This window comes from Petaurus breviceps, unplaced genomic scaffold (genome assembly GCF_028583685.1).
Source record: "Petaurus breviceps papuanus isolate PSGF00001 unplaced genomic scaffold, PetGlider_PUasm1.0 90919, whole genome shotgun sequence".
In the NCBI taxonomy this organism is placed as follows: Eukaryota; Metazoa; Chordata; class Mammalia; order Diprotodontia; family Petauridae; genus Petaurus; species Petaurus breviceps.
The window spans coordinates 36,237,808-36,254,306 of record NW_027187378.1 but is presented as its reverse complement, the minus strand read 5'-3'; positions in this window follow the sequence as shown (position 1 = coordinate 36,254,306).

Below are 16,499 nucleotides of genomic sequence, written 5' to 3'. Positions count from 1 at the left end.
TGGCCATATTAATGACAAAAACAACAAAAATCATATGGTTATATCAACAGATGCAGAAAAAGCTTTTGACAAGACACAATACCTATTACCATTAAAAATAATAGAAAGCATAAGAATAAATGGGGCTTTTCTGAAAATGATAAGTATTATCTACTACTACTCAAACCAAGAGCCATGATAAGTAGTACCTATATAGAACCATTAATCATAAGAGGGTTAAACTTTTCTAATAAGATTGGGGTAAAGCAAGAATATCCATTATCACTATTTAGTATGGTGTTAAAAATTCTATATAGTGTTACAGATGCTAGCTATATCAAGACAAGAAAAAGAAATTGAAAGAAAAACCACAGTCAACAAAAAACTAATTGAAACAATTAACTTCAGCAAACTTGCAGGATATAAAACATCCAAGTCATCAGCATTTCTATATATAGCCAACAAAGTCCAGCAGAAAGAGTCAGAAAGGGACAGTCAAGATAGTGGAGCAGAGGCAGCTCCTAGCTCTCCCAGAGGTCTGTGACACTGGGTTGGGGGCTAGTCCAAAGTGAAGGTGGCAGCAGCACCAGTGGTAGGTGTTGGAGGCAGGAGTGACAGCAGCAGCAGCAGCTTTGGGAGCCTTCCACCTAGAGTTGTCTGGCAGCTGATCAGAAAGAGATTACAGGGGACCTTTTGCTGGCTCTGAGTACAAGATCTGGTACTGTTTGGCAACTTCCTTGCCCATATGCAGTTCTGGGTCATAGTTTCATGTCAGACAGGAGTACTTGTGGTCAGTCACAAGGGAGCTGGGGCTCTGGCTATAGTCCAGAGCCTGAGAGGAATGCTAGTGCTTGTGGCTACAGGGGAGCAGAGGCCCTTCCTAGGCAAAGACCAGAGCTCAGACTAGGAGAACAGTGACCATACCTCTACCTGGTTCATACCACCTTGGAAGCACCTAAAACTTACAGACCCCCAGAACTATCTCTAAAAATAGCTGGGCAGAAGAGCCCAAAGATTGAGATAGTGTTTCCCCAGCCCCAGATGAGGAAAGCTCAACTCTAACATAAGGTTTAAAGTCAAGAAATAGGTTGGAAAAGTGAGCAAACAACTAAAAAATAACCTGACCATAAAAAGATACTCTAGTGACAGGAAAGATTAAGACACAAACTCAGAAGAAGACAATAATGTAAAAACAGCTACAAGCAAAGAATACCTCAAAGGAAAAATCCAAATTGGATATGTGTGGTAGGGGAAAAATTGGGAAAGGAAATGAGAGTAACACAAAAAATTATGAAAAGAGAATTAACAACTAGGTAAAAGAAGCACAAAAAATACTGAAGAAAACAATACCTTAAAAAACATAATTGGCCAAATGGTAAAAAGAGGTACAAAAATTCACTGAAGAAAAGAATTCTTTACAAAATAGAATTGGTCAAATAGTAAAAGAGATACAAAAATTCACTAAAGAAAATAATTCTTTAAAAAGTAGAATTTGGCAAATGGAAAGAATGACTCCATGAAACATCAAAAACCAATAACACAAAGTCCACAGAATGATAAAAAGGAAGAAAATGTGAACTATCTCATTGGAAAAACAATTGACCTGGAAAATAGATTGAAGAGAGAGAATTTAAGAATGATTAGACTACCTGAAAGCCATGATCAAAGAAAGAATATATATAGGCCCTGATATTCTAGAACCAAGGGGTAAAATAGAAATTGAAAAAATTTCCACCAATCACCTCCTGAAAGAGATCCTAAAACAAAAACTCCCAGGAATACTGTAGGTCAAATTTCAGGATTCCAAGGACAAGGAGAAAATATTGCCAGCAGCCAGAAAGAAATAATTCAAATATTGTGGAATCACAGTCAGAATCACACAACATTAAGAGGCTTCCATGTTAAAGCAGTATAAGGCTTGGAATGTATTCCAAAAGTCAAAGGACCTAGGATTAGAACTGAGAATAACCTACTTAGCAAAAATGAGTATAATCCATGTCTGATCTATATTGAATTGCGTGATTTCTCAATGAGGGTGGGTGAAGGAGGGAGAGAATGTGGAACTCAAAGCTTTAAAACTGAATGTTAAAAATTGTTTTTGTATGCAACTGGGAAATAAGATGTACTGGCAATGGGATATAGAAATCTATCTTGCTCTACAGGAAAATTGAGGGGGTGGGAATAGGAGAAGGGGAGTGATAGAAGGGAGGATAGATTAGGGGAAGGGGTGGTAGGGTTGCATACTGTCCTGTGGTAGGGGGAGGGCAGAAATGGGGAGAAAATTTGGAATTCAAAATCTTGTGGAAGTGAATATTTAAAACTGAAAATAAATAGTGTATGTGTGTGTGTGTGTGTGTGTGTGTGTGTGTGTGTGTGTGTGTAATCCTTCAGGTGGGGGGAGGCAAGGGTTATGGGAGGAATGAATATTCAATAAAATCGATGACATTCAAGCATTCTTGATGAGAAGACCAGAGCTGAATAGAAAATTTGACATTCAAACACAAGACAAGAGAAGCATGAGCAGGTAAACATGAAAGAGAAATCATAAGGGACTTAAAAGGTTAAACAGTTCACTTTCCTATGTGGGAACATGAATCATGTAACTTCTAGGAGTCAACATAGAGCGTGGTATGAGTCAATTTTGTTGAAAGGATAAAAAAAAATGAAGGATTGAGAAAGAGGGATGCACAGACAGAGAATGGGGAAACTTATCTCACATAAAAGAGGCATGTAAGGAAGAGCTTTTATAATGGAGGGGAAAATGGTGGGGAACAGGCAACACTTGAACCTTACTCTTATTGGAAGTTGTTCAAAAGAATACACAAACACACACACACAGTTGGGTATAGAAATCTATCTTATTCAATAGGGAAGTAGGAAGAGAAGGAACTAAGAAAAAGGGAGGGAGGATTAAGAGAGGCAGTGATCAGAAATAAAACAGACTTTTGAAGAGGGACAGGATAAAAAGAGAGAAAGATAAACAGAAGAAATAGAATGGAGAGTTATCATAACTGTAATGTAAATGGGATGAATTCACACATGAAATGGAAATTGATAGCAAATGTATTAGAATCAGAATTCAGTAATATGTTGTTTATGAGAAATGTACTTCAAACAGAAAGACATATGCACACACAGAGTTAAAATAAGGGCCTGGAGCCAAATTTACTATGCTTCAGCTGAAGTGAAAAAGGCAGACATAGCAATCACGATCTTAGACAAAACAAAAACAAAAATAAACCTAATTATAAGGGATAATCAGGGAAATGGCATTTTGCTAAAAGCTGCTATAGTCAATGAAGTAATATGAATACTAAATATATATGCACCAAATGGCAGAGCATCCAAATTCTTAAAGAAAAAGTTAAATGATTTATAGGAGGAAATAGACCATAAAATTATACTAGTGGGAGACCTCAACTTTCCTCTCTCAAAACTAAATAAATATAACTATAAAATAAATAAGAAAGAAGGAGAGGAATATAATTTTAGAAGGTTAGACAGAATAGACATCTGGAGAAAATTTAATGAGAATAGAAAGGTGTATACCTTTTTCTCAGCTGTACATGGCATCTTTACAAAAATCGATTATGTATCAGGGCATAAAAACCTCACAAACACATAAAGTAAGAATTATTACATACACCCTTTTCAGACCATAATGCAATACAAATTATATTTAATAAAGGGCTTTGGAAGCATAGATTAAAATTAATTGGAAACTGAAAAATCTAATCCTAAAAAGCAAGTCAAAGTCATCATAGAAATAATAAATAATTTGACTAAAGAGAATGACAGCAATGAGACAACATACCAAAATTTATGGGGTGCAACCAAAGCAGTTTTTAGGGAAAATTTCTAACTCTAAAAGTTGATGTCAATTAAAGAGAGAAAGAGTAAATAAACTAATTGGGCATGCAATTAAAAATAGACTAGAAAAAGAACAAATTAAAAATTAAACACCAAAATAGAAATTCTGAAAATCAATGAAGTGAGTAATAAAATTTAAAGTAGAAAAACCATTGAACTAATAAATAAACTAGGATCTATTTTTAGGAGAAAACCAATAAAATAGATGATACATTGGTTAATTTGATTTTTAAAAAAGAAAACCAAATTAGCAGTATCAAAAATGAAAAGAGTGAATTGCACCACCAATGAGCATGAAATCAAGCAATTATTAAGAGTTACTTTACCCAATTATATGCCAATAAAACTGACAATGTTAGTAAAATGGATGAATATTTATAAGGCTATAAGTTGCTCAGATTAACAGAAGTGGAAATTAAATATTTACATACACTTATCTAAGAAAAATAAATTGAATAAGCCATCAATGAGCTCCCTAAGAAAAAATTAGCAGGGCCAGATGGATTTACAAGTGAATTCTACAAAACATTTAAAGAATAATTAATTCCAATACTATCGAAACAATTTGAAAAAAATAGGCAAAGAAGGAGTCCTTCTATGGCAAATTCCTTCTAAGATATAAATGTGGTTTTGATACCTAAACAAGGAAAAGCAAAAACAGAAAGTTGTAGACAAATTTTCCTAATAAATATTGCTACAAAATATTTAAATAAAATACTAGTAAGGAGACTATAGCAATATATCACAAAGATCATACATTATAACCAGGTGAGGATTATATCAAGAATGCAGGACTGATTGAATATTGAAAAAATCTATAATTATGTATAATTGTATATATATAATGTATAATATCAATAACAAAACAACAGAAATCATATGAATATATCCATAGGTGCAGAAAAAACTTTTTTTTTAAAGCAATTGGGGTTAAGTAACTTGCTCAAGGTTAAACGGCCAGTTATTTCTGGGTGTGGTGCTAAGTATCTGAGCCCAGATTTGATCCCCAGGTCATCCTGACACTGGAGCCAGTGCTCTTACTCGCTGAGCCACCTAGCCACCCCTAAGCAATTGGGATTAAGTAACTTGCTCAAGGTTACACGGCTAGGTGTTTCTGGGTGGGTGCTAAGTGTCTGAGCCCAGATTCAATCCCCAGGTCATCCCGACACTGGAGCCGGTGCTCTTACTCACTGTGCTACCTGGCCGCCCTGCAGAAAAAACTTTTGACAATATACAGCATCCATTCCTGTTACTAATACTATAAAGCATAGGAGTAAATAGTTTTTAAAAATGATAATATTTTAAAATTATTTTTTAAAAGAGCTTTTAAAAAGTGCTAAGTATCCAGTGAATAGAGCACCAGTCCTGGAGTCAGGGTGACCTGAATTCAAATACAGCCTCAGACACTTAACACTTATTAGCCATGTGACATTAGGCAAGTCACTTACCCCCAATTGCCCTGCCTTCCCTCCTCCAAAAAGCAAAAAAACCCAAAACGGTAAGTATCTATCTAAAACCAAGAGCAAGAATTATCTGTAGTGGAGATAAGCAAGAAGCCTCCCTCATAAGACTGGGGTGAAGCAAGTATGTCCATTATCACCAATATTATTCAATATTGTTAGAAATGCTGGCTATAGCAATGAGAAGAAAAATAAATGGAAGAAATAAGAATAGGAAGTGAGAAAACAATTAAGTTGAAACGATTAAGAACTTTAGCAAAGTTGCAGGATATAAAGTAAACCCACATAAATCATCAACATTTCCATATATTACCCACAAAATCCAGCAGCAAGAGAGAGAAATTCCATTCCAAATAACTGCAGACAATTTAAAATATTTGGGAGTCTACCTGCTAACATATACCCAGGAACTATATGAATATAATTACAAAACATTTTTCACACAAATAAAGACAGTTTCAAACAATTGGAGAAATATCAGAAGTTCATGGGTAGTCTGAGCCAATATAATAAAGATGACAATTCTCCCAAAATTAATTTACTCATTTGTTCCTATATCAATCAAACTACCAAAAAATTACTTTCCAGACCTACAAAAATAATAACAAAATTCATCTGGCAGAAGAAAGGTCAAGAATGTTAAAGGAATTGATAAAGAAAAATGTGGGCAGTGGCCTAGTAGTATCAAATTGCAAACAATATTACAAAATAGTAATCATTAAAAACAATCAGGTTAGGGGTGACTAGATGGCGCAGTGAATAGAGCACTGGTCCTGGAGTCAGGAGGACCTGAGTTCAAATCTCCCTCAGACACAACACAAAAAAAAACTAGCCATGTATGTGATCTTGGGCAAGTCACTTAACCCCAATTGCCCTCCAAAAAGCAAAACAAAACAATCAGGTCGTTCAGTTGTTTCCAACTTTGTGTGTAACCCCATTTTGTTGTTGTTGTTGTTGATGTTTTTGGTAAAGATACTGAAATGCCTCCTTCTCCAGCTCATTTAACAGATGAGGAGAGGCAAACATGGTTAAGTGACTTACCCAGGGTCACACAGTTAGTAAGTATCTGAGGCCAGATTTGAACGCAGAAAGATAAGTATTCCTGACTCCAGGCCTGGACCTCTCCACTATACCACCTAGTTGTCCCAGTCTGGTACTGGCTAAGAAATAGAATGGTGGATCAGTGGAATAGATTAGGTATACAATACACAGTAGTAAATGATCATAGTAATCTAGTATTTGACAAATCTAGAGATTGAACCTTTGGGGGCAAGAACCTACTATTTGACAAATTGCTGGGAAAACTGGAAAGCAGTTTGAAAGAAACTACGGAGAAACCAATATCTCATATTGTATACCAAGATAAGGTCAAAATGGGGAGATGATTTAGACAGAAAGATTAATATCATAAGCAAATTAGAGTAGCATGAAAAAATGTACCTGTCAGATCTGTGAATAAGGGAAGAATATGTGACTAAACAAGTTAGAGTTTCACACAATATGAAATGGATAACTTTGATTACATGAAATTAAAAAGGTTTGCACAAACAAAACCAATGCAACCATAATTAGAAAGAAAGCAGGAAACTGAGAGGAAAAATGTACAGAAAGTTTTTCCTGACAAAAATCTCATTTCTAAAATATATAGGGAACTGAACCAATTTATACAAATAAGAACCATTCCACAATTGATAAATGGTCAAAGGATATGAATATATAGTTTTAAGAAGAACTCAAAATTATCAAGTCATAAAAATGTTCTAAATCAATAATAGAGAAATGAAAATTAAAACTCTGATGTACCACCTCACACCTATCATATTGGCTAATATGACAGAAAATGAAAATACTGGAAGGGATGTGGAAAAGCAGTCACACTAATGCATTGTTAATAGAGTTGTGAACTGGTCTAACCATCCTGGAGGACAATTTGGAACTATGCCCAAAGAGATACAAAACTGTGCATATCCTTTGCTCCAACAATATTGAGAAAAGGAAAGGCACCTTTATGTACAAAAATATTGATAACAGTTGTGTTTGTGGTAGCAAAGAATTGGAAATTGAGGGAATGACCATCAATTGTGGAATGGTTGAACAAGTTGTGGTATGTAATTGTGATGAAATACTATTATGCTATAATAAATGATGGGCAGGATGGTTTCAGAAAAATATGGGAAGACTTACATGAACTGATACAAAGTAAAGAATATCAGTGGAATTAATGAAAAAAAGAGGAAAATCCAAAGTTTCCAGCTACTGGCACAAGAACTCACTATTTAACAAAAACTGTTGAGAAACAGTCTAGAGGAAACTAAATATAGACCAATAAATTACATCATATACTAAGACAAGTTCCAAATGGGTACTTGATTTAGATGTAAAGGATGACATCTTAATTAAATTAGAGGAGCATGAAGAAATTACTTGTCAGATCTACGGTATGTATAGGAGAAGAGTTTATGATCAAACGAGAGACAGGTTTACAGGAGGTAAAATAGGTAATTTTAGTTGCATAAAATTAAAAAAACTTTTGCACAAAAAATCCCAATTTAGCTAAAATTAAATAAGGAGGAAATTGAAGGAAAAAACCTTTTGCAGCAAGTTTAGCAGTAAGACCTTTAATATAGGTCTAATTTCTAAGATATCGAAGACAGTCAGATTTGGTGACAAATATTTGGAAACTGAGGGGGTACACATCAGTTGGGTGAATAAGTTATAGTATATGATTGTGAGGAAATATTACTGTGTTGTAAGAAATGATGCAGGGGATGGATTCAGAGACACCCAGGAAGACTTATATGAACTTATGTAAAGTGAAGTGAGGAAAACAATTTATATAATAATAATATTGTAAAAATAAGCAGCTTTGAAAGACTTAGGAACTCTAATGACCAAACACAGTTCCAGAGGACTCATGATGAAACAAACTATCTTCTGCCAGAGAGAGAGTTGATAGTCTCAAACTACAGACTGAAGCATATTTAGTTTTGGATGTTGCTCATACAGGAATCTGTTTTCCTTGACTATACATATTTGTAACAAGTTTTATTTTTCTTGCCTTCTAAATGCATGGGGAAGAGGAGGTAAGAAGAAAAGAATTCAGAATGAAAAATAAAATTCTATTAAAAAAAACAGAACTGGATGTTTATATCTTTTAATGGTTTATTTATTGGTAAATAGCTTTTGTTCTTATATACCATATTTTAATAAGTTCTCTATATAGCTTGAATATCAGATATTTATCTGAACATTTTCCTTTAAAGATCTTCTCCTAGCTAATGGTTTCCTTTCTAATGTTAACTGCATTCATTTTATGCCCAAGCTTTTAAATTATATGCAATCAAATTTGCCCGTTTTATTTTCTGTGATCTTTTCTATTCTTTATTTGGTCACTAATTCTTCCCCTACCCATATTTGTGAAAGGCATTTTAATTGAAAAATTATAAAAGAATATGAATAGGTAGTTTTCAGAGGAAGAAACCTAAGCTCTCAAAAACCAAAAGAAAACATCCTCAGAATCACTAATAATTAGAGAAATGATCATTAAAACAACTCTGAGGTACCACCTCAAACTCAGCAGATTGGCCACACCTAACCACAACTAGGTGGTACAGTGAACAGAGCAATAGCCCTGTCCTCAGATCTGTCCTCAGACTCACATACTTAGTTGTATGACCCTGGGAATCTCAACCTCTATCTGCCTCAGTTTTCTCACCTGTAAAATGGAAATATTATCTATCTCACAAGGTTATTGGACAAATGAAATATTTGTAAAGTTTTTAACAATGCCTGAGTCAACAGTCAATGAAAAGCCTTTTCATCAAGATGAAGAGAATAGGAAATATGCTCTGAATTAAGGAAGGAAAGGGGGGCCCCATTCCTTCCATTATATATTTATGTGAAGCAGACTTACCAAGTATCCACAAGAATGTCAGCAGACTGATTGGCCAGTACCTCTCCATTCCATTCCATTTGTGTGTATTCTCTTTCTATTTATTCTCTACACATTGATATATGTACTTGTTCCTTCTACTAGAATATAGGCTACTTAAGAGTAGGAAGTGTTTCTTTTTTGTGGGTAATTTTTTTGTTTTCTCACTGTCCTCCTTTCACATCTCCTGCTATGGAGAAGCAGAAAAAACACTAGAGAGAATCAGAGAACCTGGGTTCAAACACTTTCTGCTGATGCTCACCACTTATATAACTTTGGGCTAGTCACTCTCCCCCTTGGGTTCTAGTTTCTTTATCTATAAAATGAGGGAGTTATATCACACGGCCTCAGAGGTCAAGATCAAAATCCATAGGCTTGTAAATGCTATCACTTAAGGGCCTTCTGTCACCCCAGACATCTAAAAAATGAGCATGGTGCCCATAGACATAACCCCCAAATTGAAGTGTAGGGAAATGAAAATGCCAATTTGTGGTATTAGCCTGGGGCCTCACTAGATGTCACTGTTGTTCTGTCCCATTCAGGAACGCCTGGGTTTCATAGTGTAGGGTTGATTTTAGTCTTTCCTACCTCCCCCACCAAACACACACCCACTTTTCAGCAGGACCACCCCTTATCCACCCTACACAGATGGGAACCTCTAATGTTTAAAGCCTTCCGGAGAGAGGAGGAGATTCCACAGCCTCCCTTGGTAACCTATTCTAATGTTTAACAGAGCTAGCTCTCAGGAAATTCCTTCTCATATCTGGCCTAAATCCCTTTTGATTCAGTTTGAGTGAGTTTCCTTTTGTTCTGTCCTTGGTGAAGATGGTGAATGACCGAGCCTCATCCCTTGCAGGAGAGCCCTTCGTGTACTTGAAGCCTTATTCGGTCACCTCTCTGCTCTCCAACTTTTTTTTTGGGGGGGGGGGTTGGTAATCAGTACCCTTAGCCTTTCTTCTCAGGCCTTCTTTTCTTTTTTTTTTTAAATTTATTTATTTATTTTTAGTTTTGAACATTCACTTTTATAAGATTCTAAGTTCTAAATGTTTCCCTCTACCTCCTCTGCCCCCTCCCCAAGATAGCATTCAATCTGATATAGGCTATATGTGTAATACATTAAGCATATTTCCGCATTAGGCATGTTGTGAAAGATGAATAAAAACAAAGTGACAAACCACGAGAAAGAAAAAAAAGAGAGAAAATAGTATGCTTTGCCCTGCATTCAGACTCCATAGCACTTTCTCTGGATGTGGATAGAATTTTCCATCTTAAGTCTTTTGGAATTGTCTTAGATCATTGTATTGCTGAGAAGAGTTAAGTCTATGATAGTTGACCATCACACAATGTTGCTTTTACTGTATACAATGTTCTGCTGGTTCCCCTCATTTCACTTTGCATCAGTTCATGTAAGTCTTTCCAGGTTTTTCAGAAATCTGCCTGCTCATCACTTTTTATAGAACAATAGTATTCTATTACATTCACATACCACAACTTGTTCACCATTCCCTAGTTGATAGGCATCCCCTTAATTTCCAATATTTTGCCACCACGAAACGGGCTACTATAAATATTTTTGTACATGTGGGTCCTTTTCCCTTTTTTATGACCTCTTTGGGGTATAGACCTAGTAGTTGTATTGCTAGATCAAAAGTTATACACAGTTTTAAGGTCAGGCCTTCTTTTCTAAAAGGATTTTTTTATCATGTAGTAGTAATTTTTCTAACTATCCTAAGCTCAGGGTTTGTGTTAACTCTTTTTGGTTGTGGGGACAATATTGCATTGGGACAGTTGTGGGGATAGTAGTCTTATTATTTAGAAATGGGTCAATGATGAGAGGAAATACAACTAGTCTAGCGATCAGGAGACCCAGGACCTACAGGTAGCTTCCTGACCATGAGCAAGTCACTTAGTCTCTGGCTCTCATTTAATTTGCTCTATATAAAGGGATGTGATCAGAAGAGCTAGTGGGAGATGAGTCTTTGGTTGGGATTTGAACTGCTTTTCTCTCTGGAAGGTATGCCATACCCATGAGCGGACCCATCAAAGGTGAGTGATTGAGTCTCAGTGATGTGGGATGCTTTGATTAGCTCAGACTATTGTGGCTTATAGCCACCCTTGTGCAACAAGTTTATAGAGCAGTGATTCTTAATCATTTTTAATGTTATAGACATCTTTAATAGAGTATTGAGAAGCCTAAGGGCTCTTTTGTGGAATGTTTAAAAATACATAATATAAAACATGTGAAATTACAAATAAAATCAATTCTATTGAAATAAATACTTAATTTTTTCCCATCTAAGTTCACAGACCCAGTGAGGGATCTGTGGACCCTTGGTTAAGAACCCCTGCTTTAGAAGGTCCTTAAAATATTTGTGGCAGTCCCTTTTTTTGAAGAGGTCCAGAGAAAACCAAGTCCAGTGATCTGAGAGTAGACTTTGATCATTGTCAACAAGGTTGAAAGGGAAAGGTGATGATTATATGTTGGCATAGCATCTCTAGGACTGATAGACATCTCCCAAGTTCTAAAGATCACAGCCTCTCAGCCCAAGAGATGGCAGCAGGCAGCTCAGTGGCATAATAGTAGGAGGTCTTAGACTATAGGATTCATACCTACAACTCCAGCTGCCTTGCTCCCTCTTCTTTGATTCTCCCTTCCCCCATCCCCTTTGTAACTACCCACAGCTGCCTAAGGCCCTGGATAACTCCACACTGAAGCTGAACCCCTTTGGACAATAGCCTATTTGAACTCATTCCTTAGTTATTAACATACTTAAATCCCCACTATAACCTCCCTATACCAATGATTCTGAACCCTTGGCATCCATTCAAAGTCTCTTTTCCATCCCCCTTGACCCAGTCCTACCAACATTCCACTATAAATCTACCCACCCTTTCCTTTGTGCTCTTTGAAATGCTTGCTCCATAGGCAACAAACTGGCTTACATCGTAAGCCTTTTCCTTCCACCTTCCTGAACTTGCTAAGATTTGGTTTCCTCCTGATGACTCGGTTTCCTTGGCCACACTTTCTAGCACTGGTTGTATTTTCATTCATATTCCCATTCACTGGTCAAGGTGGGAGTAGGAATACTCCTTGTTCTCCCTTCTCCCTTCCAGTCTCTCCATCATCACTCAGCAAATTCTCCTTCGAGATTCATTCAATCCATATTTATCACTCAAGATTACAGAGGCCATTATCTACAACCTTCAAGATATCTTCCTTCCTTCCTTCCTTCCTTCCTTCCTTCCTTCCTTCCTTCCTTCCTTCCTTCCTTCCTTCCTTCCTTCCTTCCTTCCTTCCTTCCTTCCTCAATGCTTGGCTCATAGTCTCTGCCCTCCCCAGCTCCTGCCATACTCATACTAGGGCTTCACCATACAGAGACTCCCTCAAATACCCTAACCTTCCAATTCCTCACCGCCTCCTCTACCTCTCCATAGCTACATACAGAGGTGACCATTTCCTTGGTCTTGCCATCACCCACCCACGAGTTATCCATTTTCATGTTCATGTCCTGAAATTCCTTTCTCTGATCATTATCTATAATCATCCCACCTCTCCCTCATCTTGAAACTCCAAACCCTGTTCTTCATCCTCACCTCTACCTCCAATCCCTCTGCCCCATGGTCCTTTCCCAAGACTCCATCCTTGTCTCATATGAAGAGGTGATCCTTCTCCTGGCCAAAGCAAACACCTCTACATGCACAAGTGACCTCATTCCATCCCACTTCTCCAGCAGATCGCCTCCTCTATCATCCCTATTCTCTCACTTTTGTTCAGTCTCTCCCTGTCTAATGTCTGCATCCTGTCCATCTCCCCCGTCCTCAAAAAAAAAAAAAACCATTTAATTTGCCCATCACTTCTGTTGTTGTTCAGTCAATTAGTCGTGTCTGACTCTGTGACCCAATATGAGGTTTTCTTGGCAAAGATTCTGGACTGGTTTGCTACTTTACAGATTACAGTTTGCTATTTTGCAGACTAGGAAAATGAGGCAAACAGGATTAAGTGATTTGCCCAGGGTGACACAGTAGATTTAAATTCAGAAAGAAGAGTCTTCCTGATTCCAGGCCCAGCACTTCATCTACTGTGCCACTTAGCTGTCCAACAGAAAATTCTACAAATTTGCGATTCTACCAGTAACAAATAAGTGACCTCTTTCTCATAACCACTCTGACACTGAGTTTTCCCTGCTTTTGTGGGGTTTTTTTTTTAGTATAATAGGTACCTCAAAGTTGTTTTAATTTACAACTCTGATTATTAGTGAGAATGAATATTTTTTCAAGTGATTATTAGCAATTTATTTTTTCTCTTTTGAAAAGTCTATTTCCTCAGACCATTTATTCATTGTTAATTGGGAATTTTTACTTTTGTTAACTTTTGAAGTTTCCCTATTTTCTTGATCTTACATGAATTCTATGCTCTAAACCAGCAGTTCACAAACTTTTGGTCTTGGAGCTCCTTTACACTCTCTTTTTTTTCTTTTTTGCAGGGGGGAAGGCAGGGCAATTGGGGTTAAGTGACTTGCCCAAGGTCACATGGCTAGTAACTGTTAAATGTCTGAGGTCAGATTTGAACTCAGGTCCTCACAATTCTAGGGCCAGTGCTCTATTCACTGCAGCACCTAGCTGCCCCCTTTACACTCTTAAAAAAATTATTGTGGGGGGTGGTCAGGTAGCACAGCAAGTAAGACCACTGGCCCCAGAGTCGGGATGACCTGGGATCGAATCTAGGCTCAGATACTTAGCACCACACCCAGAAATAATTGGCCGTATAACCTTGAGCAAGTTACTTAACCCTAATTGCTTTAAAAAAAAATTATTGAGGATTTCTTTTATGTGGGTTATTTTGTGGTTGGTCAGTTATGTCCAACTCTTTTTGATCCCATCTGGGTTTTTTTTTTCTTTTTGCAAAGATACTAGACATTTCCTTCTCCAGCTCACTTTACAGATGAGGAAACTGAGTAAAACAGGGTCAGGTGACTTGTCCAGGGTCACATAGCTAATAAATGTCTGTGGCTAAATTTGGACCCAGGTCCCCCTGATTCCAGGGCAAGTGATCTATGCACTGTACTACCTAGCTGCCTCCATCATCTGTACCTAAATTACTATTATATCTCCTCTGTCTAGAGGCACCCATGGATAATGTTGATAAGATAACCCTTTGTTCCTCCATACTCTCTTAGCTCTCTAGGTCTTTATAAAACCATTCCTTCTTAGTCATCTTTGCTGAATCTTCCCTATCAGTTCCAGCATCAAATTAAATCCTGTTTGGCTTTTAAAGCTCTTTACCACCGACCTCTTCCCACCTTTCTAGTTTTCTTACACTTTCCTCCCCTCCACATTCTCCTCCTTTCTGTGACACTGCCTTTCTTGCTGTCCCCTAAAAGGACACTTCATCACCTGACTGAGCATTTTCACTGACTGGCCCCTGTGCCTGGAGTCCTCCCCTCCTCATCTCTGTCTGCTGGCTTTCTTGACTTCTTTCAAGTCTCAACCAAAGTCCTGTCTTCTACAGGAAACCTTTTCCAGTCCTCCTTAACCTTTTTGTTTTTTGAATTTTAAATTTATTTTATTTTTAATTTATGGAATAAAACAAGCATTTCCATAACTTTTCTTTTTTTTTTCCTTTTTGGAGGGAGGAAGGCAGGGCAATTGGGGTTAAGTGACTTGCGCAAGGTCATACGACTAGTAAGTGTAAAGTGTCTGAGGCTGGATTTGAACTCAAGTCCTCCTGACTCCATGACTGGTGCTCTATTAACTGCACCCCCTAGCTGCCTCTTATAACTTAAAAAAAAAAAAGATGATTGCAGGGTGGCTAGGTGTTGCAGTAAATAGAGCATGGGCCCTGGAGTCAGGAGGACCCGAGTTCAAATTTGGGCTCAGACACAACACAAAAACTAGCCGTGTGACCTTGGGCAAGTCACTTAACCCCAATTGCCCTCCAAAAAGCAAAAAAAAAAAAAAAAGATGATTGCACATGAAACTACAAATCTATTTACAACTTGCTATTCTTTTAAAATAACATAATAAAGTTATTGTGTAATTCCTCCCCCCCAGTTACCCTTAGATATAAATATGTATATGTATGTAAAACATCTATATATACTTCTATCAGTTCTTTCTCTGGATGTAGACAACGTCTACCTTCATATGTCCTTCAGAGTCAATTTGTATGTTTATAGTAGTCAAAATGACTTATTCAATCAAACCTCCTTCCCCGGTTCATCCTGTTTACATCTTGTTTCTACGTTGACGTCTCTCCCATTAGACTGTGAATCCCTTCAGAACAGAGATTGTTTTTGATTTTTTTCTTTTTGCCTTTCTATGTATCCTCATTAGTTAGCTCAGAGCCTGATACATAGGAAGTACTTAAATGCTTGCTGACTGGCTGACTCCCAGGTATTGGTCCTAGCCAAGGAAAGAGATTGGGATCACTTGTTCTCCTGAGAGACATCGGCAGAGGAGAGAATTTCCATGTGGCCAAGGAATGAGAAATGGTGAAGCCAAGCTTTCAGGAAGAGTTAAAATTCCTGAAAGCCAGCCTTCTGGAGGATCATGAAGAGCTGGTGGGCTGATATTTTATCACATGGTTCTGCAATTGGGAGAGCAATAAGGAACTATGATGTAGGAGGCCTTTTTCCTCCTGTACTTTGGTTAATTTAGGTCCAAAGGCAAGGGGGCTGCTGCTCTCTCAAACCGAGTTCCTTTCCTTTCCTTAAATCACATGGTGATCAATGAGTCCAGAGACCTGTACTGGTCTCTGAGGTAAAGCTAGACAGAAGTTGCAGAATTGGACAGCTGATTTCTTAAAACTTAGTATTTAGATAAAAAAAAAACCTCAGGGTTTTCTGGGAGTTCTTAAATCATCTCTCCTTTTCCTGTTTTCCAAATCAGATTTTATATACATATATGTGAATATATGCATATGTGGGTATGTATATACACACATACATGTGTATGTCTAGATAGACACATATCCATGTGCATGCATATGCATATATGCACACACATATATACACACATACACATATCAGATATATTGCATTTTCTTCTATTTTCTAGTTTTTAGAGGGTCCTTTACTTTGGTAAGTTACCTCACTCTTTTCTAAATTATTTATTTTCTTTCCAATTCTCTCTCCAAGAGTCCTCTTTTCTATTTTATCGATTCCTAGGTTGGGGGTAGGCAGGAGAGGTCTAAAGGAAGACTTGGGGCTATCTTCATGACATCAAGTTGCTGAGGCCTTCCTTCCAGTGTGTGGCCATCA